Here is a 23,862-nt window from a genome sequence, read left to right on the forward strand (position 1 = left end):
AAATTAACGGCAACACAACCAAAACGAACCAAACAAAAACGTAACAATATTGATTTCTGATCCGGAGTCTAATAGTAAATTTGTCTTAGTTTTTAAATCTGGGGAGACTATTCTAGCGGTGGGAGTACTTGGAGTTTCGTTCATTTTTATTGAAACAATCCGGAGAGTCCAAATCTGAGTCCGATCCTTGGTGATTTTCTTTTGTCAATTCTTCTCGTATTTTCTTCTCTTTTTGATCCAGCAGAAAGGTTTTCCCACAGTATTTGGTGGTGGTTCCGTTGGTTTTACAGCCGGCTTTACATTCGCTCTGGTTTTTGTTGTAGATCGTGTAGTTGATTTTACGGGGATCGCTGCTCGTGTTTGTTTTACTGACGTAGGTGCCGGCTTTCTTGCTACTGCCTGTACTCTCGGGCGATTCGGAATATCGTTCCTTCGTGGCTCGCCCCATTCTCCCGAAGGACGTGCCCGGTTTCCCGATTGTTCCGATGCATAGGGTACGATTATCCTAGCGTCTACTCTAGCTTTGAATGTATAACAATCTTTTATCAAATGCCCAGGTTTTTTTGCAATAATTGCATGTTAGCGCATTTTGTCTCGGAGCGTTTGGGCCATTTTGCGGCGGCGATATAGGTCTTCGATCCTGGCGGTTGTTTCCGATGTTTTTACTATTGCTCGGGGGACGAATGTTGTTACGATTGTAATTGTTCGGAGGTGTCGGACGTTGGTATTGCGTTCTGTCGTTTGCTCGTTTTAATTCTCGCGTTGCTTTAACGACTTGGCGATACGAGTTCTTCTAAAGAATGGTATCCCGCTATTTTTACTCGTAAATATACCTCGTTTGGGAGTCCCTTAACGAAGGCCTCCCTTGTGTCCCAATCTATTGTGTCTTGAACATCCTGAGATATAATACCGTAATCACATCTTTCTCCGTCCATTATTGCTAACCTAAGGTTTCTGACGCGATCTATATAGTCTAGTATGTCTTCCCCCGGTCGTTTCAATATTGTTCCTAATTCTCCCTTATATTCGTTAAGGGATTTCCCTGGGCCGAACATATCCTTTAATTTGTTCCCGAAATCGTCCAAACTGTTTAGCTGACTGTCCTCTACGGCGAGGTACCCGTGCCCGCGAAGCTTATTCATTAATAATTTTACCAATTGAGGCTCCTGGTGCCGCGGAATCATGTTTCGTGCGCGCACGCATGCTCTTAAAAATTGAAATACTGAGGGTCGATGTCTGTCGAATATTGGTACTGACTCGATCGCGTCTTTTAACTTAATTGGTTGGAGGCTACCGTCTGTCGGTATTGTCACCTGAGGAATTATCGGCAGTGATACGGGTGTCTCGATTTCCTTTTTTGTTTTGAGTGAACGCATGTCGTCTTGTAATTCATTGGTTTTTGTACTCATGTAGGCTCATTACTCGAAAATTTGCATCACATGCTCTTAGTTTTTCTGACAATGTCAAGAGCATGTCTTCGTTCAATGATTCTAATGGAGTTGCCATATTCTCTATTATATTTTGTCAATAACCGTAAGAACTTTAATCCTCTGTGGAGCGCATCCCACCGCTGCCACGAAAAAAATATTTTAATTGTTATTGTTACGTTTTCAATTGAGTTGTTGTTTTAGTTTTTCTTTTTTTTTTATTCTTACTTTCTTGGGCCCGTTACTATAGTAATTTACAATTATATGTATATGTATGTATGTATATGTATGTATATGTATAAATATGTATATGTATATGTATTTATCCGTGTAAGTTGTCGATAATGATATTGTAGTCATCTAGGGGGACAACGGGGCAAGTTATCTTTCCAAAAGCCAGAAAATTTTTTTCGGTTTCGGTAAGATCCATGTAAGCGTTTATACACTCAGTACTGGATGTCGCGGGTTGTATCTGTGACATATCTATATCGCACATTCGGCAATGCTTTGCTGTAGTTCGCTCCGGTACTCCACACAGCAAGTGTGTTGGCGTATCTTCGTGTAATTCTTGATCCTCCGGATCCAATCAGTCTTGACAAATAAAAACATATTGGAACTAGTAAGCAGAGCGGATTAGATGGACGCAACAACTGAATAGCAATTCCTCGTAAGCATCCGGGTAGTCCGTAGGTAAGATTCCATCCGGAAGGTATAACAATTGGGTCTTCTGATTGTTAAATTCAACGCCCATTCTGTGTAACAGAACAAAAATATTTTATTATTAACATGTCTCGCTTTAGTATGAAGTTTTTGTTGATTCATTTTGTCAGTGCGTCACAATGGAATTTTCCTTTCGGGGTATTGCCTTTATCTTTCAGTGTTTCATATATTCCTTCTAATTCGTCAATCATGGACGGGTTGATAGCTGATTACGATCCAGTTTTCCTTTCTCGTGACTGTTCGTTAACAGATTTTAACATTTTTGCTACTGTGTATTGTATTAATTGTCATTTATTATTTCTTCTTAATCCGTTCACCATGAGTAGTTAAGGGTTTAATAATTTATTATAAGGTTTTAATCCATGGTTTGTTTCTCGTGGCTGGTTACAACCCCTCTTCTTCTTGCGCTTAAATACTACTTGCAGTGAATAAAAAATGAACGAAAAAGGATAAACTAAATAAAAGAAAACAAAACAAGATATGCACTGGAACAGTCCGCATGGGAACCTCTGACGAAGATACCTCCGTATGCATCATTAAACGTTAATATCGAAATGACCAAAACCTATGTTCATAACAGTAAATCAAATCAAACACCGGAGGCAACAATCACATGGAAATAGTAATCAAAATCTACGTAATGATAACATACCAAATCAACAATCAAGATGCACAACCCGTCATCCGGAAGCCGACACTACTCACCGCGTGTCAATGCAAGGGAGAAAAACAACAAACAAAACATATCTTATTAAATAAAATGTAAGAATATAGACAAAATCACTCCAATAAAATAACACCCGCTGGGAACACATTTAGGCATATATACACACATGAATAAATAAGGCACTGTTACCAAGCAAAGTCAAAATCTACACACGGAGCATCAGGATACATTTCACGAAACCTATCTAAACACCATGAGAGTACATCAGGACAAGTACCCCTCTTGATCTGAGGAATGGTGGCGTAGGAAAGCCTCCAACACTTGATCAGGAATCTCCTCTGAGAAACGAACCTTCGCGCTGGCATCCGTATCAACCACCGCATGGGGGGCGCGGCGGGCCCAGCGCGCTCTGCCAACGCCACACGGAATCCCAGGCGATCACCCGTCCAAGTACTATCCGTGCCCGGCGCTGCTTAACTTTCGTGATCTAACGGGAACGAGTGCACTCAGCGCGGCCAGGGCATTGCCTACTTTCACTTGAACTGTAATGCATTTAACTATGTGTACTGCTTCTCCTGCGACCAAAGCTATGTGTCCTGGAGTTTTGGTTATTGCATACGCAAATTCATCAGGTAATATAGTTGCTAGACTTAATGCATTCTCTATTATTTTCTTTTCCGAGATGCATCTTAGTGTCAATATATCCTGATAGAGTGCCGTTATTTGCCTTCTGGCAGTTTTTCTACGTAAATGAATTTTGAGATAACGTATGCGAATATATCCAAATTTTCGACTGCTGTTTTACTTTTGCGTATAAATGTATTTCCTTTAGTCGTTTCTAGGAGAAAGAGCTTGGGGTGTTCTATGGATAACAGGGTGTATCCGCACAAAGGCTGTTCTCCAGCCTTGGTTAGCACAAAGGTTATTTCTTGAGCCGTAAAGGCAAAACCCGGTAGCGTCGGGTTGCTATTGGGTTTTATTTCTTGAATTTTTATGGCGATTCCTTCGTACAAGACGTCATATTGGTCGAACTTACATAGGAATAGTGGATGTGGCTGCCAATAGGTGTATCCATCTTCTGAATCCAAACAAGTTCCTTTATTAATAGCGCATTCATTAAACTATTCATTAGACTTATTCATTAGACTAGCACTATTCATTAAACTCATTTAACGAATAGTAAGTTTAATGAATAGTATGATTTACGAATAATAAGTTTAATGAATGCTATTAACAACGTTTTTGTGTTTAAACGAATCCACGGTCAACGGAATAACTCTTTGCTAAGCGTTGACTAATCTTAGACGCAAAAATACGATTGTTGAAAATGCTCGATGTTTTACTTTCCAAGACAATCGCACGAATGCCAGCCTCGTGGAGATTTTTCTCGCTGTACGATTGCATTTGCTTTTTATACTCGTTTGGAAGCGCCGAGAAAGTTCCAAACGCCGATGCTAGGCAGTTTCTGCCTGAAGTTTGATACATACTCGTTGGAAACATCGAGAAAGTTCCAAACACCGTTGCTAGGCAGTTTCTACCTCGAGTTTGATTATTAATACAATGTATGTCCCATTGTATCGGCACCTCCGAGGCAACATCACACGTGGCTAAGCCCGCTCCCGAGGCCGCATGCCGCCACTACCACATTTCTCGGAAAACCCATACAACCACTCCAGACCTCCGTTAGGCAAAACGTCCATCCCGTGACCGTGGCTACATTCGGCGACCAATTGTCACCTCGAACCCAATCTCGCTATCACAAATCTTGAACAATTACAGCTAGGATAAAATCTAGGCTAGAGTAGAGGATGTTCCCAAAATTTCCAAGAAAAGGCTTCGGCTTTCCTTTCATCTCCGATATATATAAAAAAAGATAGGCGAATGAACAATACTTTATTCAAAAGGCGAAGTTACACTTCAATAGCAAAATACAGACTGACTTACTTACTAAAGAACTGGGATCTTTGCCTCCTCACTATGATTCATATATCTCACGGGCGGGAGTTCGGTTACTGTCTATTCTCACCGCTATCGCATGACCAGGTGTTGTATGCATATCCTGAGGTCGGCGGATTCCTGGCTTCTGGGCGACGTTACAAACTGATCGATCCCCTGATTTCTGTTACGATAATAGGGGTGGTTCAATTGAGTTTACACTAAATTAACAGGTATAAATTAATGTTTATTTCAACAACTTCGTAAAGAGATAGTTACGCTGGTGCGTATGTACAAGTTAAGTAAGCGATTGATTTAAGGGTAGAAACCCGATAAAGGTATGTTGACTATTCTAACGATGAAAAATAACTAAAGTTCTGTGACGATGCTCTGTCGGAGGAAAGCTAGTGATAGGTGTGTTTAACCATCGGATTTGTTGATGATAATGTTGGTTAGGAGAGCGAGGACAGTAGACATTGCTTCTGATTGAAATTGAACTTCGTATAAGTAGATGGAAATTTTATTGTATAAATCCAACAGAGTGTCGGTTCAAAGTGTTACAACAGAATAATGTGTTGAGCGCTAATTTAGGAGGGTTTTTATATGGAGGTTTTAGTCCCTTTGGAGGGGCTGTTTTGTTATTATTTCGATAGCTATGGCATGCAGAATGTTTCCTCTACTTTATTACTGTTTCTGAGCGGGTGGCCTTTCTTGAGCGTGTGACACTTCCACCGGCATGTCGGTTGACGTCCACGGTTCGGCTAGCGAAAAAAGGAATAAATCGTAAAACTAAAGGATCGTTCAAAATTGACACTTTATACGTTCGTTCAAGTTTGTATAACGAGATTACGATATTAATTACACTATGTTACGTAGATATTAGTCTATATTCATTATTTACTGAAACTGTAGTAAGACCGACTAAACTTCGATTTTGATGTTCTTTGCGTATGTCGTGCAAATCTATATTTTGAATAATCTTTTCCTATCCATACAAGGACTGAACTTGCTTAATTTCCGAGATATTCGCGAAAAACTGCCGGTATCGCTTGAATGAATTCTGCCTATAGTTGTGCGTCCGTGCAACCCATGCGTAGGTTGCTACCGGATATAGTATTTTGTTCATAGTATATGTAGGTATAATAGGGGGAGATTGAAAGATTACGGGAGATTAAAAGATTACGGGAGATTGAAAGATTACGGGAGATTGAAATATTATTTAACTGCCAGGTAAAGAGAGACGTCCGCTTGAACTCGCTGACTAAGCCCTCTTGTCTTCATGTAGGCATTCTCTGCAAACACACACATACATTCCTTTATGCAAAAACTGCCTAGGTCGAGTTCACCGTCAAGCCACAAAAACGCGTGTGCTCGGCAAAAACAGAATAAGCCGATGAATCACCAATCAACGAAATAAACTTGATCATTACAATCGACAACATAGAGGAAATTTATGTCGATTCTTCCCTAACAATAAATAATGTCAATGTTTGCGTACATTTATTGTACAATTACATTATTTATATAAATGTTCTTATGCTGTACAATTACATATATGTCGAGTCAAAGTCCGAATCTGGGCCCGAGTCGTCCTCTTGGCGGAGGCTTGGGACAGGTAAGGATTCCTCACTGAAGCTATCCATTTTTTTGCACTGAAGTTATTTTTATTGACACACACAAAAATGTTACAGAGTTGACACAAACTCACAATGATCACACACTCGCAACGTTACAGACGTCGTTCGTGGAAAAATAGGTCTCTCCTGTCTTCCTGTAACTGGGACAAAGACTGTTTATCTGTTGAAGGATTTTAGGTAACTAGATATTAGTGTTTATAACGGTCCTCGGGCTAGCCGATCACGTACTGCGGTGACGCGTCGGCATCTGGTAAACATCCTGCCCGGAGAATAGGATCTGCGTGTGGCGAGCTACGGGACAGCAACCGTTGGAATGTTTACTGCCATGTGCCGCTACAAATCTTTCTTTTAAGGAGAGCTATAGGGTTACTCAATGCCTTTGTTAGACAAAGCGTTCATCCCTTGACCGCGGCTACGTTCGGCGACTAATTGTCGCCTTGAGCCCAAGCTCATTATCACAAATCTCGAACAATTACAATCGGACTGGATGACTGCAATTGTTTAGTTACAGCTATGGTTGATTCTAGATTACGGTGTTAAGGAATTTTTCCGATATACCAAGGGGAAGGGTCCGATGATCTTTCATCTCCGACATATACTTTAGCCTGCCACGTGATTCTAACAACCTCGATTGAATTTATGTGCAAGTGCAAGTGCATTTTACGCAGTTTATCAATAGTTAGCGACTATCTCCACTCGAATAACTCTACCAGTGCTATACAACTCTCAGGGTGCATGCCGTGATCGCCACTCCTTATAATAATATCAAACAATCCCATTATTTACATCTACAAATTTAAAGCCGTCGCAACAGAATACCCATCCACTAGGTAAACAAAACAAAATAATACACCCGCCAAGCACGAACGCTCTGTAGATTGTTATCATCTGTTCCATTCGTGCTTTATAGACTAAACACTCATTCGTTAGATATTTAATTATTAAATTCAAATTATAAACTGAATTTCAGCCACTGTCTAATAAATACTGCTTGCAAACCATCTATCATTTCTTAAATCAAATATAAGAATTGTTTATTTTATAAATTATGTTGTGTGTCTAAACACAGCCCACTCAAACATTGTATCGACCGCGTGACATTGATTGTCAACAAGTCCTATAAACTAAGATCTTTCAAATTTCTTTTGTTTTTGATAGACACAACCGCTAGCCGATGAGTTATTCCGGTATATTTGGCTTGTTCTTTGTTATTATACAATTACTGCCATTTTTTACGACTGACCTCCTTTCTCGTAGTGACACGACACTATGCTATATTTAATCAAAACTCATAATTGTAGCGATAAATTACTTCCTATCAATACAATATTATTTAATACAATAATATAAAATTTAAATATCCTGGTTTAGGGCTGTTAAAGGATATAGGTTTGGGTTTATTAATTAATCGATTCACGCAGATTCGATTTTCTCCAATATATTTTATCGCCTCGTACAACACGTCTTAACACACAGAATACACTCGGTCAATTAACACGTGGTCGACTTCTAAGACAAAAGAGCGTCGTTAGAAGTCGTACCAACTTAGCTTGTAGTAACTAGCGATCATGCCAACCTAACATTTTTCAACACTCCCCTTTGATCGTAGTTCCTACAAGCCCCATAGCTTTGGTGAAATACTGAGTCTTAACCCTATTTAAGCCTTTGGTAAGGATGTCAGCGTCATTCTCAGGACTAGGTATATACGTATAATCTAATATCCCCTTCGACACGCAGTTCTTAATATAAAAGTAACGCACTTGGACGTGCTTAGAACTTTCGGCAACTACTTCATCCTTTGACCATGAAATAGCTCCGATATTATCACAGAAGATCTTGCAAGGGCGAGGGCAATATGACAATTGGCCCAACTCCCTTAACAGTAAGGAAATCCACACTGTTTCCCTTGCTGCTTCCTGCATCGTCATGAACTCCGCTTCGCACGTCGATTGAGCTATGATCGGTTGTCTTTTAGACAACCAGGATATTGCACCACCAGCGAGTATGAAGACATACCCGCTCCTGGATTTCCTATCTACCGTACAGCCCGCAAAATCCGAATCGCAAAACCCCTTCAAAGGTTGTCCCGTTCTTTGGTTTGAAGATTCTCCACCGGTACAACATTTTGGGACCAACATTTATATTTGATAAAATATTACCAATGCTACCGTATAACATGGCTAAGCGCAAAGCAAAGATAACTTTTATATTATCATTGTTTGAATTGTATGTATTTGGAGAAAGATTATTTATTTCCATTATTACCTTCTTCCCTAACCAATGCCTCATTTTCTTTCATAAATACAAATTTAATAGATCGGCAATAAAATATTGACGAGGGTTCAGATTTTGACCACAGCACTTAATTATATTCATCTAAAAAGCAAATACAAACAAAAGCAATTACAAACAAAAGTTCTGTTTCAGATGAACTTTGTGTAAAGTGACTTGGAATCCAGCTTTAACTGGTTTAAAACATGCATGGATTATACTCTTCGCTATTCCTAGGACATTTACAAATTATTGTGTTTGTCCTTCTCAAGTTAGAAATTCCACTTTTTGTGAAAACGCTATTGTAATTATCCGAAAACAGTTTATTTAACATTATTTGGCGTCCTTTAGCCTTGTGCCTATTCGTTTCTATACATGACCAACATATTCTTTCTTTTAAACAACAATGTCTTCGTATGGATTAATGTCTTTATGTGTTTCGCTATCTCCATCTCCAATACATGTACTATACTTGGCATGATGTTTCTTTCCTGATCTCATAAACATTTCTGTGATGACATAAGTTTCCACTTTATCAGCACTGATATGGTTTATAGTGCAATTATCTTTGTCACCTTCATACTAATCATTGTACTGTTCTGTGCCCGTTTTATTCTCCCATGCAACGCTGCAAGATTGGGAAACCTAGATTTTACAATTATATCAAGCACATTCTTACTGTGTTTCCCGAGGAGTGTAGCAAGCCCGAACGAAAAATTCAATTCTCTCATTTTCCTGGCGTTCTCTCTTCCGAAACGCTAACTTTTCTTCTGTCTTTTTCGGTAGCTCTCGAAATTGGACGATTAGATACCCGTAAGACAACAGAATGTAAATTTTCCGGACAGCCATAGTATCTATTGATAGCCGATCCCTGAAAAATATCCATTAGCCCACAAAATAAATTTATCTTTTCCATTCCGTTCTCTAAAAGTCGCCAACACAATCCTGCGATTTATTTCAGATCACTTTTGGTATGGATTGGCATTGCCAATTAGTGGAGATGAGTTGAAAAATTTCATCCAGTACTCACACTTACTTGCAATTTTGGAACCTAAGCCGCGGTTTCTGGTTCTAGAAGATTGAATTTTTCTTTTGCAATTCTTGCAAATAACACTAGTCGCTATCATCGAAAATACAGCAACAAAGTTCAAGATATATTAACTAAGATCACTTGCAAATACTTCATTGTTATCTCTATTTTACAATTTTTTAGTTGATACGCTTGCTATTCGGTTCAGCAACGTGTATCATTCGAGTTACAGTTGATGTACACGCAGAACGCCATATTAGACCTGATGCAATTTTCGTGAACCCATCTGCTGCTATATACGTACTGCAGCTAGTTCTCATTACGAACGCTATCGCTATAAGGTTCATTTCATATCAAGCATTCTGTGCAAAGCAACAGTAATGTGTAATGTTGCCAATATTGAATCGCTTCTTTAAGAGGAAGGCATTCGAGATAGATTGCTTTCATCTTTGATTCTGTTTGGTTTCAGTTTTCTTGAGAAGTACGCAACCGGGTGTAACATACCGTTATCTTGGGGTTGTTTTAAAACGGCTCCTAAACCATCACCATTTGCATGTGTATAAATGAATATTTCTTTGTTTTGCTCATATGTTGCTAGGGCCGGACTTGAACAGACATGTTCCTTGATCCTCTGAAATGATTTCTCACATTCTTCATTGCAGATGAATTTGACATTTTTCCTTAATAAGTTATGAAATGGTTCCAGGAGTTTGCAGGCATCTTCCATAAATTTATAATAAAAATTAATTTTCCCCATTAATTGTCTTACATTCTTTTTTGTTCTTTGGGCGTTCCAGTTCGCCCAAGTCAAGAAATGTTTTTTCGGTTTTCAGCCCTTTTTTTCTCTTTTCCAAATCGCTTTCTTCCTTCCTTTAAATTTTTTAATCCTTTTTCTCTTTTTCTCTTTCTCTAGCTATCTGCACGATAGGCTAATCATGTCCACACATAGTTTGTTTCTACAATGTTTAATATAAAGAGAATGTCCCGCGAATGTGTACGAGGACATATGCTCAGCGAAGTGCACTGGTACCGATTCTCTAAACTGATAGATTCGAACGGACTTGAAGTGACTTGACGACTAGGCAGATAGAAAGGAGCGCGGTGTTATCGTTCGACGCTCTCTTAGAGTAGGCCGCGGGACGACCATGCAATTTCAAAAACTCGTCGTTCTGTCGATCACCCAATGCAATCCATGTCTTCATGACTTTAGCAGTGAGTGTTGGAGTAAGACGCCTTATCAGTGCATCGGTTGGCAAAACAGTTAAAAGACGCTTTATGAGAGATCCAAACATTCTGTTGATGGTGTGCATGAATGTATAGGCTCCAAGACAGACGACAACGATACGAACTACAATAAGCTAAGTCTATGAAGGGAAGCTAAACGCTACGATTAAATTTTACAGATAACTCACACTTCATGGACATAACCGGAATAAGTTGCGATACGACGTAAGAAATCATATAATTAATCTAATGAGCAGTACTAGTTAGTTAAACCATCAGTCCTCAACATTTATGCAAATTTCATGTACCCATGTTCTTGTTCGACCTGGCTTTTACATTGTTCCGAGATGATTGTTACAGTGTTCCCTCTTTTCTTTGTTTTTTTCTTTACTCTTTCCTCTGCTTGGCAGATAGATTTGATTATTATTTGATTATATAAATATAAATGCTGAAGGCTTTGCATCCTTAGACATCACTGATAGCGTTCCTACGTCCTTAGAAGTGAATAGTAGCGTTTCTACCTCTTATGATAATAGGGCTTACTACACAATGTTGATCGCCTGTTGGTCTGTTGGATCCTCTTGTATTATTCTTTTATTTTATTATTGCTTAGTTCGTGCCTTTCGGCTTTGAATGAACTTTCGGTTTTACATCTCTTACATCTCTTTTCCACTCTATTCTATTGCACTACCTTGCTAATTTTTCCTCTAAAAACTAAAAGTAGAAACTACAAATGAGCAACTAATGACTAAAAAACTATTGCAACTTTGGTCTTTCGCCTCCTTGCTGTGCATCCTTCCTGTCGTTTGCCCTTCTCTTCTCTATTATTGCCTTCAGTTCTGTTAAACCTTCTCCAGTCTCATTTAGCGTTTTTCGTATGTCCTTTGGTCCTCCCGTTATTTCACATTCTTCTATTACATGCCTCAGGTCTTCTTTCCTTCTACATAGTCTGCATCTTTATCTCCCTCTTCTTTCTAGTATTCCCTTGCTTTGGTCTCGTTTCCGCATCTGAATCTTGCCAGTATTTTTCTGTCCTTCCACTTCATCCTCCCTTCTAAGTATTTTGGTAATTTTTCTTTGGTTATGTTTCTGTAGTGTATATTATACTTGGATTCCTTTATCCTTTTCTCCCTCTCTTCTGCTTCTTCCTTTCTTCTTTCTCCTATAATTTGGTCTGCTGTCATCCTTTCTTATTCCTCTCCTGTTTCTATCTGTATCCTTCCCATTCTCACATCTTCTAGTCCCTTCTTTCTCTTTCTTGTTCTTTTCCCTTCATGGCCATGAGGTGGGATGTCGTGATAGGTGCGGAAGAAATACTCAGATGTATTCAACAATCAATATTTATTAACAGTAATATTCGATGAGTACACTTGTACTAATCCCCATTTTCCTCATTTTATCCTCCAGTTTCTCTCTGTTTAGTCTGTCGAACGCCGCTCTTAGGCAGGTATATAATTTCCCTCTTTCTTCACCTATGAGGTGGATAGGTCGTGATAGGTACTGAAGGAACATTTGGATATGTTTAACAACCAAGATATTTATTCACACTTATGAGGTTACAGTCCGTGAAGGTGACCGTCCATGAAGGTGCCCGCAAGAAAATACCCTTGATTTTCAACAATAACGTTTATTAGACTCTTAACAATTAACAACAAATAACGTTTAACCACGGTTAACGTTTAGCAACAATTAATAACAAGTAACGATTAAAACTGAACTCTCAAGAGTAGTTTTAACGACTCGTTTCTCTAATTGTGTTTGCTTCTCTTAACCTTTCGCACTTCGCGGCTCGGGGCAAAATGAATCTTTTTGGTTCAAAACCGAACAGATTCTTTCCTTTGTTGCCCCTCGATATCCCCACTACGCGCGCGTTTATCAGAAATCCGCGACGGTTGCCACGTATGCATTCTACCGAATATTCGGCGAAAAGGTCGTAGGGATATCGATGGTACATTAGGCCTGTCGGCCTTACGTTTTGAAGGTATAGCGCTTTGTGCCGCGAGGCCGTTGGAAATTTCCGTGGTCGAGTGTCGCCACATCTAGCTGCTTGTCTGTGATGTGGTTTATTACATAAACCGTATCGGTCACTTCTCTTCCTTTTCTGAATCCGAATTGGCTCTCTCCGTTTCTTTTCAATCTCTGCCTTCAGTCGTTCGTCCAGTATCCCTGCATGGTAGTGAGTGGTACCATCCGCTTGATGCTCCGAACGAACGGTAGCCGTCCGTATGATGCGTCTGCGCCGGGTTGGACCTTGATGATTCTGCCCAGTGGCCATTGCATTGGGGGAACGTTGTCTTCTCTGAGAATGACGATGGCGCCTTCTCGTATGCCGTGACTGCCCTTACTCCATTTGTTTCGGATGTTCAGCTCGTTCAGATACTCTCGATGCCAGTGGCGCCAGAAATGTTTCAGTTTTTGAATATGTTGCCAGCTGGAGAGACGATTGGATGGAGTGTCCCTGAAATCTCGTTCTCGGAAGCTTGTTAATGAATCACCGAAGTGACCGGGAGTAAGGACAAGAAGATCGTTTTGGTCTGATGATATTGGAGTCAGCGGACGGGAGTTGAGGATAGACTCGATTTCAATGATGAGTGTGTTGAAGTTTTCAAATGTTAAGAGCTCGTTACCTACGATACGTCTGAGATGTGGTTTGAAGGATTTCACTGCAGCCTCCCACAACCCGCCGAAGTGATGTGAGTTGGGAGGAATGAAGCGCCATTCGATCCGTCGGTCGGTTAAAAAGGACTGAACCTTTACCTTATGATCGTCGGACTGCAGAAGGTTTCAGAGCTCTCGTAATTCGTTGTTGGCGCCAACGAAGTTGGTACCGTTGTGTAGATACAGTAGTAAATCGGCCGATTTGAGAGCCTCGTCTCCGATGCAAGGAGGTAATTTTGTCTGTGTTCTCCATTGGTATAGTAGATTGTGAAGACAATGCAATAAACGAGCTTACCTCGTGGTTGTGAGTTTAAATGTTACTCGTCACCGTGTGTGTCTCGTTTGACGTGTAAGACGTGTTCTTGCGGAAGTTGACCCTCTAGTTGTTGGCGCGAGGCTGCGTGGTTGCGTTCTTCAACCACCGGGTTATGCCTCTTCAAAAAACTGATGGACTCTGGCGTTACTGACTTCGCTGGAGTGGTAACGCTTCTGCTGCTGTTTGTGTTGGATTCACGTGGCACTGTGTGGCAGTGGGTGTCACTGGCGTGCACTTTTCACTTGACACGTGATCCGGTTCGAAGGACCAAAATGATTCGACCGGTTACGTGTTCACACTTTTCACTTGCCACTGAATCCGGCTCAAGGGACCAAAATGTTACGATCGTTCGCGGAGAGACGCGGTCGCTAGGAAAACGCGTCAGCGAGAGGCGTAAATTCTCGCTACGATTCGGTTAATCGACGCCGCGAAATAGTCGTTCCCCTGTTTCGATTAAGATAATAGAGGTGGTTCAATGAATGTAACACTGTATAATAAGTTATAAATCACAATTTATTCCAACAACTTTGTAAGGAAGATAGTTACGCTGGTGCGTATGTATAAGATAAGTGAGTGGCTGCTCTACGGGTGTAAGCCCGGTCAAAAGATGTTGACTGTTTGAAAGATGGAAAATCAGTGCAGTTCGGTGACGATGCTGTGGTGGAGGAAAACTAAGGATGGGTGTGTCTAGCTCACAGGACCATCGGATTTGTTGGTGACGATTTTAGCTAAGAGAGTGAGGGAAATAGGCTTCGTTGTTAATTGGTTATTTACTATGGTGGTGGGTGAAGAAGGATGCTAACCGCCCTCGAGATAAATTCCTGAGATTTACGGAGGGCACTTGAGACTATTGAGGGTACGCAGTAAAGATCCGAAGACATCTGGCTGCCATCTTGCCCGAGGTGTGTGGCCTGGTTTAGAGTGTTGTCCGACGCAACATTTTCTCTCTCCTCCGTTATTTTCTCTTCCTCTCTATGCCCCGTTTTTCTGTCCTCTTTGTGCTCTGTCCCTTCTAAAATTTCCATAAAGTGATTTTTCCACTCTTCTTCGCTTATATCCTCATCTATACCATCTCTACTTCTTCTGTATTTATTTATATATTTCCACGCTTCTTGTTCTGTTTTGATCCTCTTTATTTTCTACATTCCTTCCTCTTCGTGTCTTTCCTTTTTTTGTTTACACCACTGCTTGAATAGCTTTTTTCCTCTGTGAGCGCTTCTCTGCTGCATTTTCCTTTCATAAACTTTGTCATCTTCCTTCTCATCTCTCTTTTCCTTTCTTTCCACTCCTTGTCGTACCACACTTTCTCCCCCATGCCCCATTTCCTTATCTTCACTTTTTGCTTAGGCATTGCTTCATTTATCTTCTTTTTGATTTCAGTCCACATTTCCTCTACTGTTCTTCCCTTGCAGGTCCAGCCTTTACATCCCTCCAGGTATTTTTCCACACTTTAGTTCGTTCATTCCCTTTTCTCCTTCTCTTCTTCTTTCTTTTCCTCACTTTTTGTAATTCCGGCCCCCTATTTCTATTTCTAACGGCATGTGGTCCGACCCTGTTCTTTTTCCTACTTTCATGTCGATTATTTCTTCTGTCGTCTCCTGATTTCCAATCACATAATCTATTACTGAGTTTCCTCCCTCCCCATATATGTCCACTCCTCCCCTTCTTTATCTCTTCCAGTGATTATCATCCAGCTTCTCTCTTCCAGGTACTTTAGCAGAGTTGCATGCCCAAGTACTTTTCTAGTACTGTTCTATCATTGATCCACGTAGGGCAGTGGTACAACGCATGCTCCGCATCATTTTCTTCAGCATTATAATCCCAGCATCTTGAGTGGGCCTCCTTATTAATAGCCTTACGATATACGTTAAATATTCCATGTCCACTCAAGTTCTGCATGGTAAAGTCTTCAATATTCCTTCTGTACTTCTTTTAAAAATACAAGCGTCATTTATAAGTCTCCTTGTCCAATTATCCTTCCTATAATATCTCCATTCTTCTCTCCACTTTTTCTCCATACGTTCTTCCACTGTCCTAATCCTTTCTATAAAAATTGAGGCGGTTCCTGACCTAGAACGGGTGTTATATCGCTCCTGTTATTCTACCCTCCTTATCTCATAGTTTTCCGCCTGCAGCTGTGTTTTAAAATATATCGATATAGTGCTCGTAAGCATACACAGTGCTGACACGTGTTGCTTGCTGTCTCCCGGTTCCAGCAATTCTGTTGTCGTTATTTTTAAAGATCAAACTACGTTACGTTTTGTTTCTTTCGTCGTGAGTGCTTGTTGTTTTCTTGGTAGTTTTGTATTTTTATTTTGTTTACCCGGAGTTTGCAAATAAAGTCCCGCGGGGCCTTGTTTACTTCTGTGATCACGAATCTTCGTGTAGTATTCAGGCCATGCCAAGTCGTAAATACGAACAACGTCTTCCTCTAATATCTTCCTCTAGCGTTGACTTGCTAAGAGTATTTTTATTTGCATATTGTTTCAAAAAATTTACCAATATCACGTTATTTAAACACCTATGGACCATATGCAGTTACCATTACTTCGCATAAATCAGTATAAACGTTATTTTGAAGGACTATTATATCATGTGTCACTGCATAAATCTTCTGATTTTGCTTCAGCATTTCTGTTGTATACAACAGTATTGGTATGCTGTTTTAATCGAGATTTTAGTTCACATGGAACCTAAATCACAAGAATAATAAAAAAAGAAAAATGTTACTTGCTTCCGGATACGACGAAATAAACCACTACTTTTATGGCGTTTACGGGCCCAAATTGGAAAATGTGGACGAATTTTGGATCTATGTTATTATCGTTTTTGGCTGAACTTTGCTTTAGGACAAAACCAAAAATTAATCACTTTTTTGCAATCTATCAGTTTTCAAAACGGGGAAATGTAAAATTATGTAAAATTTGTGTGGTATTTTACACTTTATTTTAGCAATAAATTGGATTCTGGATCTTTCAATGAGTACAGTTTATGGAGCCACTGACTGCGAGTGGATGGTAATCATTTTGACCTATTGAGTCAAACGTGTTTGATTACATGTATTTTGTATACATGTATTTGGTTACATGTATTTGGTTTTTCATTCTGACGACTCAAGGACACTTGTATACAGCAAACCCGGATTAGTTCGATTACTTTTTTTAAAAAAAGGCTGTAATATTACTGTTTTTTCATACTCTTTTTTGTTTTCGGCAAATTGAAGTGTTGCATAAGTAATCTATGAATTGAAATATTTATTCCTTTTTTTAATAAAAATCATTAATATTGCAAGTGCCTGGTCTTATCCGTATGTTCAGGTTAGAGAGTTCTCCCATTACTGGTGAGATCCACCTTGAAGAACGGTAAAACCTGTTGCTACTTGATGCGACCGGTACACAGGTGCTGAACCTTCTTTGGAACATGTACCCACCAATTATTTCTAATTTTCCATTCATCTTAAAAAAGTGGCAAATCCGAAAAATCGGATGTCCACCCTTAGGAACTCGCTTTTCAACATCGTTTCAATCATCGATCTGTAATAGAACTTATTTAGTAAACTTATTTAAGTATTTTTCTACAAGTCTGTGCATGCATCCTCCTTTTTTTCCCAGAGCTGCCTTTATGCTCTAAAGAAACTTGGTTACATTAAGTTGAATCTCGAGACAGTTCAGTAAAAGTTCGCGTGAACGGCGCATTGCAACAATATCAGTGTCAAGGCCTGTAGGTAACAGTTTTTTCCAATGCGTCCAAAGAATTCATTTGCGTTTTTTCACCACTGCGTTGTTTTTTCGCTCTCTTTTTATCGTGTTATGCACCTTTTCGCAGTTATCGAATGTTTCCTGTATTTATTTTCAGGTTGACGCTAGACAGCCAATTGTGTTAGTACGAACTAATTTTTTGCGAATATAATATACTCAATGTAACATGTATGCATACTCAGGAAATAGAATTCATTTAGAGACCAGCTAAGGATGGGGACAAAGATGAGGATTGTGCGAATTTTTATGGCGACGTCAACTCATTGAATGATATAATGGACATAAGCTCATTTGGCGCCAAAGAGAAATGTAAAATACTCTGAAGATGTTTTGCTTTGCATAGTCATATGGTATGCGTCATTGGATTCCGTAATTTCAAACTTGGATTTGTGGATTCCACACATTGAAAACTACAAAATTGCAGATAAAAAAGACAATGATTTTTAGTTCCCTACAGTAAAGTTCAACCCCATTTTTTAATATAATTGCCAGTTCTAATGCATAACTGACAGAGCAAGATCGCTACTTTGGAGTATGTTGCTATAAACAATATATTAAACTTTAATATTATATCCAAAATAAAATGTTTAACTCAGTAATGAAAAATATATAAAATAGCACGATATTGATCGAAGGGCTGCTCTGAAAAGATATAGGTTTGCTTTATCTCTAAGAGTCCAGGATTGCACGTTATTATTTTGTGATAGACACTCTTGAGTTTGCAATCCTTCAATCATTCGCCTATAATAAGTGTACAATAACGATTATTCTATTTCCTAAAATAATATCAATTACTCATTCATTTTTTATTTTTATAATACACTACGCATGCTATTTGTATAATTAATTTGTTATTACTTCACGCAACCGCTTGCGCCCACCTTGCAGCGGTCGGCGAGAACTCTAACCCACACTTAAACCTAATAAATGATGATATTCTCTTTTTATTGAGCTGGTATATAAGTTATAGTAGATAAGTTATAGCAGGCATATGCTGCACATCGTATATGTAGTTATCGTTATCGTATATGTTGTGCCATTATTTTAAGCCTTTGCTCGCCTTACTCTCGTTTATAAACAAAAGGTAACCTATAACTAATACTGACGCTCCCATTGCCAAATACGCATAACTGTAGTCAAATATACTTTGTAGCGATACCGGCATTTTTTACGAATATCTCAAGAACTAAGGCCGATCCCCGGTTATATAGTCAGGCCGGAAAATATTCGGACACTAGAACAACTTTGATTTCTCTGCCCTGTACTTGAAATAAATACGGAAAAAACAACAAAAACATTTTGCAGTATACTGAACTATATTGCATAGGTCTCGAAGTAAAAAACTTTTGATTTAAAAGAAAGCGTTTTTTAAATATAAGAAGTGTTGAAAAATGTGAATTTTGGTGTTATAAAAATATCTGAACATTTTATAAATTAATGTTAGAAAAACTAATATGGCAATACTATTTTTCATAAAAGTCCAATATTTTGTCCGATACCCCTTTTGTTCAATAATGTGTTAGTAGACGATTCTCCAGATGTTGAAGATTATTTTTTTATTAATAATCGATACTGTAATTTATTTCTCTATTAAATGAACTTTCTTCAGTGTTTATTGTTATACTTTTGTATGATTGTATTTTTTACTAATTGTGCGACGTAGTTTATTCTATAGGGACGGTCGTGCTTCTGTGAAACACTCGTTATCTTAGTTTGATATCTTAAATCTGTAATGCATTGGAGCATTCTCGTAAATTTTGAATTCACTTTCCGTCGATCTCCAGAAGAATGGAACGTTTCTTCAAGTTCGGTGTTCATTTTATTTCAGGAATCGTAATTAATGGATTGCGCTTTATTTCGCGAACGATACGAATATCTTGCCGCAGCGACATTTTGCGTTTTCTACCCGTTCTTGGCACATCTTCAGCGAAACATCTCTCTTTGACTGAATCACATAACATTCTTTTTTTTTTAAGCTAGAAAAATTTACGGAATGTCCAGCTGAACAAATTGTAAACTACAAATTATTTATTATTTATTATTGCTTAGTCCGCGCCTTTCGGCTTTGGACGAACTTTCGGTTTTACATCCCTTATACCTATTTCGCTTCTTATATATCTACCTCCCCTCTTATCCATTCTATTATATTGCACTCCCTTAATTATTCTATCTCTAAAAACTAAAAAACTAGAAAAAACTAAAAACTAATGACTAAAAAACTATTGCAACTTTGCGCTTTTGCCTCCTTGCTGTGCTTCCTTCTTGTCGTTCCGCCCCTTCTTGTATTACCCTTCTCCTCTCTATTATTGCTTTTAGTTCTGTTAGTCCTTCTCTAGTCTCATTTAGTGTTTTTTCTATGTCCTTTGGTGCTCCCGTTATGTCACATTCTTCTGTTACATGTTTCAGGTCTTCTTCTTTCCTTTTACATAGTTTGCATCTTTTTTCTCCTTCTTCTTTCCAGTATTCCTTTGCTTTCCACATCTGAATCTTGCTAATATTCTTCTGTCCTTCCACTTCATCCTCCCTTCTGAGTACTTTGGTAATACTTCTTTGGCGATTTTTCTGTAATGTATGTTATATTTGGATTTCCTTATCCTTTCCCCCCTCTCTTCTACTTCTCTCTTTCTTCTTTCCTCTATAACTTGGTCTGCTGTCATCCTTTCTTGCTCTTCTCTTGCTTCCATCTGTGTCCCTCCATTTCTCACCTCTTCTGGTCCCTTCTTTCTCTTTCTTGCTCTTTTCTCTTCTTGGCCATTTCCCCAGTTTCTCTCTCTTTCCTTTATGCACTCCTTTACTAGTTCCTTTTTTGATACTAAGGCTTTCTCGTCATACCTTGCTGCTCTTTTTAATGCTTTTTCTTTGATTTATGTTAGCTTGCATTCTTCTATCAATATATATTGATAGAATTTGGTGTTGTCATATCTAAACCTAAGATCAATTTCACATATCTTCTTTGTATTCTATCCAGTCTTTCTTCCATATTCCAGCCCCATACCAAACCGAAAGTCCTCAAACTTCAAATTAAATAATAAAAAAAGCATCTTTCTGACTCCCATTTTCGAGAGCTTATATTTTCCAGGCATTTCAGACAAGGAATATCCTTTTTTTCTTCGCTGAGAGATCCCCAATCTCTATAGTTCTCTTAGTTCTCTACTGCTTACCATAACCAATAAAATATTACCGTTATTATTCCAAGGTAGATTATAAATACCGATGAAAGTAGCGCAAGTGTTCTAATATATTTAAAAACAGTTTCACAATAAATATTGCAATAGTTCTTTACAAAAAACCAAGAATTATGCAATCGTTGACTTATCTTCCGACGATGGAACTCGTTCTTTCTACATTTTTGACTTGTAGGAGTATGAGAATTTTTTGCCAAAAGAAATGATATATATAGTATTGTTCAATTACTGATTACATTGATATAAACTATCTTACACTTTTATTTGCGATATTTTATACATAAAAATATTTCTTGCATCGTATCGTACAATTTTAAATTACTCTCAGTGTTATAAATAATTCTGTATGATAGTTATGTAATTATTTCATTCTGTTCGGTTGTAATTAATTGTAGACGATTCTCATATATAAAAGCACTGACACAACAGATGATGTATAGAGGTTGTGTTGCTTTAAACAAGAGACATCCTACTTTTTTACATTGGTTATTTGTATTTTCCATTTTTTCCAGTAATATTATTATTCGTTATAGTGCAATCTGACACTATATTTGATACAGATTACATCATGACGCATGTTAAGGACGCCAAGGGGAAATGTTAACATGCTCTACAAGGGGAAATGTTACATATAATTTATAAATTATATATATTATGCTAAACGCACTGGGAAGATCGCTGCCATATGTTGTAGAATATTATATGATTAATATTATATGAAATTTATGGAGGGAAACCTAATAGAATCTTGTTATATCTCTTATTAATTGCTATTAACGTGTTTTGAAAGCAGAGTAATAAAGTACAAGTTGTACATAATATTTTGTTGTTTTATTCCTTAATGAATTTTTTAAATAAGTCTTCCTTCATTTGTTACTAGAAATGGAAAGATAACAGTATAATTGCTTAGAAGTTCTACGAAATATAACACAAGCAAGAGCAGAGAGCAATCGCTTTGCCAAACATTTATTTGCTAAAATAGTAGATCTTGCGATAAACCGTTCAACGTATTTTGCAGCGATATAAACATTTGCAACACTGCAACGTTACATATCATTCACGTCTCAACGTAAAGAACAATGTATACAATTCATAAAGATACGTGCACAGTATAAAATGCAGGAAACATTAAGGAAAAATTGTACTTGGCGATGAAAAAGCAATTCGTCTAGATATACAAGAAGTTTCTAGCCAACAATGTACTACATATTATGTTGTAATTTATCGTATATCAACATATGTTGGAAAATCTATAACAAATCTAAAGATGTTGATATTAGTCGAGAAAGTTATGTAGATTGGCCCATGACACAGCAACGTGTTTTGAACTTGCAATATCTATTTATACGATGAGGAATTTGAATAGTTTGAAGAACTCGTACTCAGAGTAATCAGGCAATAAAAATAAATGGTGCAGTACAAAACGATCATTAGTAAAAGAAAATGAAGAAAACATAAAAGTGAAAAGATTAGAAACGATAAACTTGCGTTTTGAAGCTTGAGACGGAAACGGGAAGAAGATGCATGTGATATTATATGTGAAATCGGATGAACAGAACACGTGAAGGAAATGGATCCAATTATTGCTGTCAGATATACAATGCAGTACACATCAATTTTCTAATGATGAAGAGGAGATTTTCATTATTTCACAAACGAATACATTTGTATACTTGGAATCTAGAATTGTGGTTTATCTGTAAAATATATGTCTAGAATTTTAACATATTTCTCTTGATACAAGGATTATGCAATGTAATATAGTAGCAATAATATGAAATAATATCAAGCTTCAATTTGGATAAATGAACAAATGAAACATTTGCCTGTCTAATACTTACAAATGAAGCTATACGCAGTGAGATCGCAATCAATGGAAGAAGGTTGTAAGATGCAAAAGCTTCTGGAAGAAATTTGATGAACATCTCAAAAACATTCGAATATTGGATATCTTAAACACGTCAGCACATTTATCTAGAAGTAGGTTGTTCATGACACATTTTCTATAAGCGTATTTGCATTTTGTTGCATAGAAAAATGCAATTTGCATAATTTGATCTCTAGTTGCTGAACACGAACACAAAATTTCACCGCTATGGTTACAAACAACACACTCCGTAATTTCTCTATACAATGATCTTCGTACCGTTGGAAGCTAACTATAATAATATTATAGGTGACAATACAATCAATACGATACAGTGCAACGGATGCAGTGAATGCTTTGTCAACAGCTATGTTTCTCACCAAAACACAGGTGTCGAGTTCATTCAAATTTTATAGCAAATGTCAGTATTACTTCAGAAATAATATAAATAATAAAAATAAAAAGTAAATAGTTTTTAAAAGTTGATAATTGAATAATAGAAGTATCTAATGCTTCTTTCTTCTCGGGCTTCTGGCGACAATTTTATTCACAAATCCTTCGAGATTTGCAAATATGAAATTATTTCATTCAAAACTGTCAGTAGACAACATGCAAAGAAAATGTTGAAGACAAGTGTTCTACCAATTTCTTAAACTCAACTCAGTTTGTGAAACTACTTAAGCAAATGTTGCATTGCATTACGCTAATAAATTTAGATGCCCAAAATTTTATCTATATGAACGTTTGCTGAACTCGATGTATTTATTACCGTTATGAAACATTTGCACGCTTTAATAGGAACAGTCTTGAGATAACGATGCTTAAAGGAAAATGTACCAAAATTTCTTCAATCTCTTTAATGACCGAATGGCGAATACGTATTGAAGTCGTGTACAAGTTTCCGCAAAAGTGACGACACGTTCGGACAAGATTGCTGAATGGGAATCAGTGGAAAAAATGAGGCTCTAAGTAGATGGAAAAAGAAGAAGGAACAGATAGAACACAAATATCACAGTCATCTGTGTTGGCTGACCTCTCCATGGTCATGACCTCTCCATTGTTAGATTAAACGTTGTTTAATCTAAACGAAATTTATATTCGAAAACGTGGCAAGTAAGAGAAGGATGAAACAAAACGCAATTTTCAGAAAAAAATTTAATTTAATTA

General features: G+C 37.9%; 2 pseudogenes; both read right to left on the reverse strand.

The window, feature by feature from the left end:
- Positions 1-517: 517 nt before the first annotated feature.
- The window catches only part of LOC143303539 (uncharacterized), a 100,171-nt pseudogene continuing 76,826 nt past the window's right edge, over positions 518-23,862 (reverse strand).
- On the reverse strand, positions 3,225-3,342 carry LOC117162490 (5S ribosomal RNA; annotated as a pseudogene).

The sequence above is a fragment of the Bombus vancouverensis genome, chromosome 13 (genome assembly GCF_051014615.1).
Source record: "Bombus vancouverensis nearcticus chromosome 13, iyBomVanc1_principal, whole genome shotgun sequence".
NCBI lineage: Eukaryota > Metazoa > Arthropoda > Insecta > Hymenoptera > Apidae > Bombus > Bombus vancouverensis.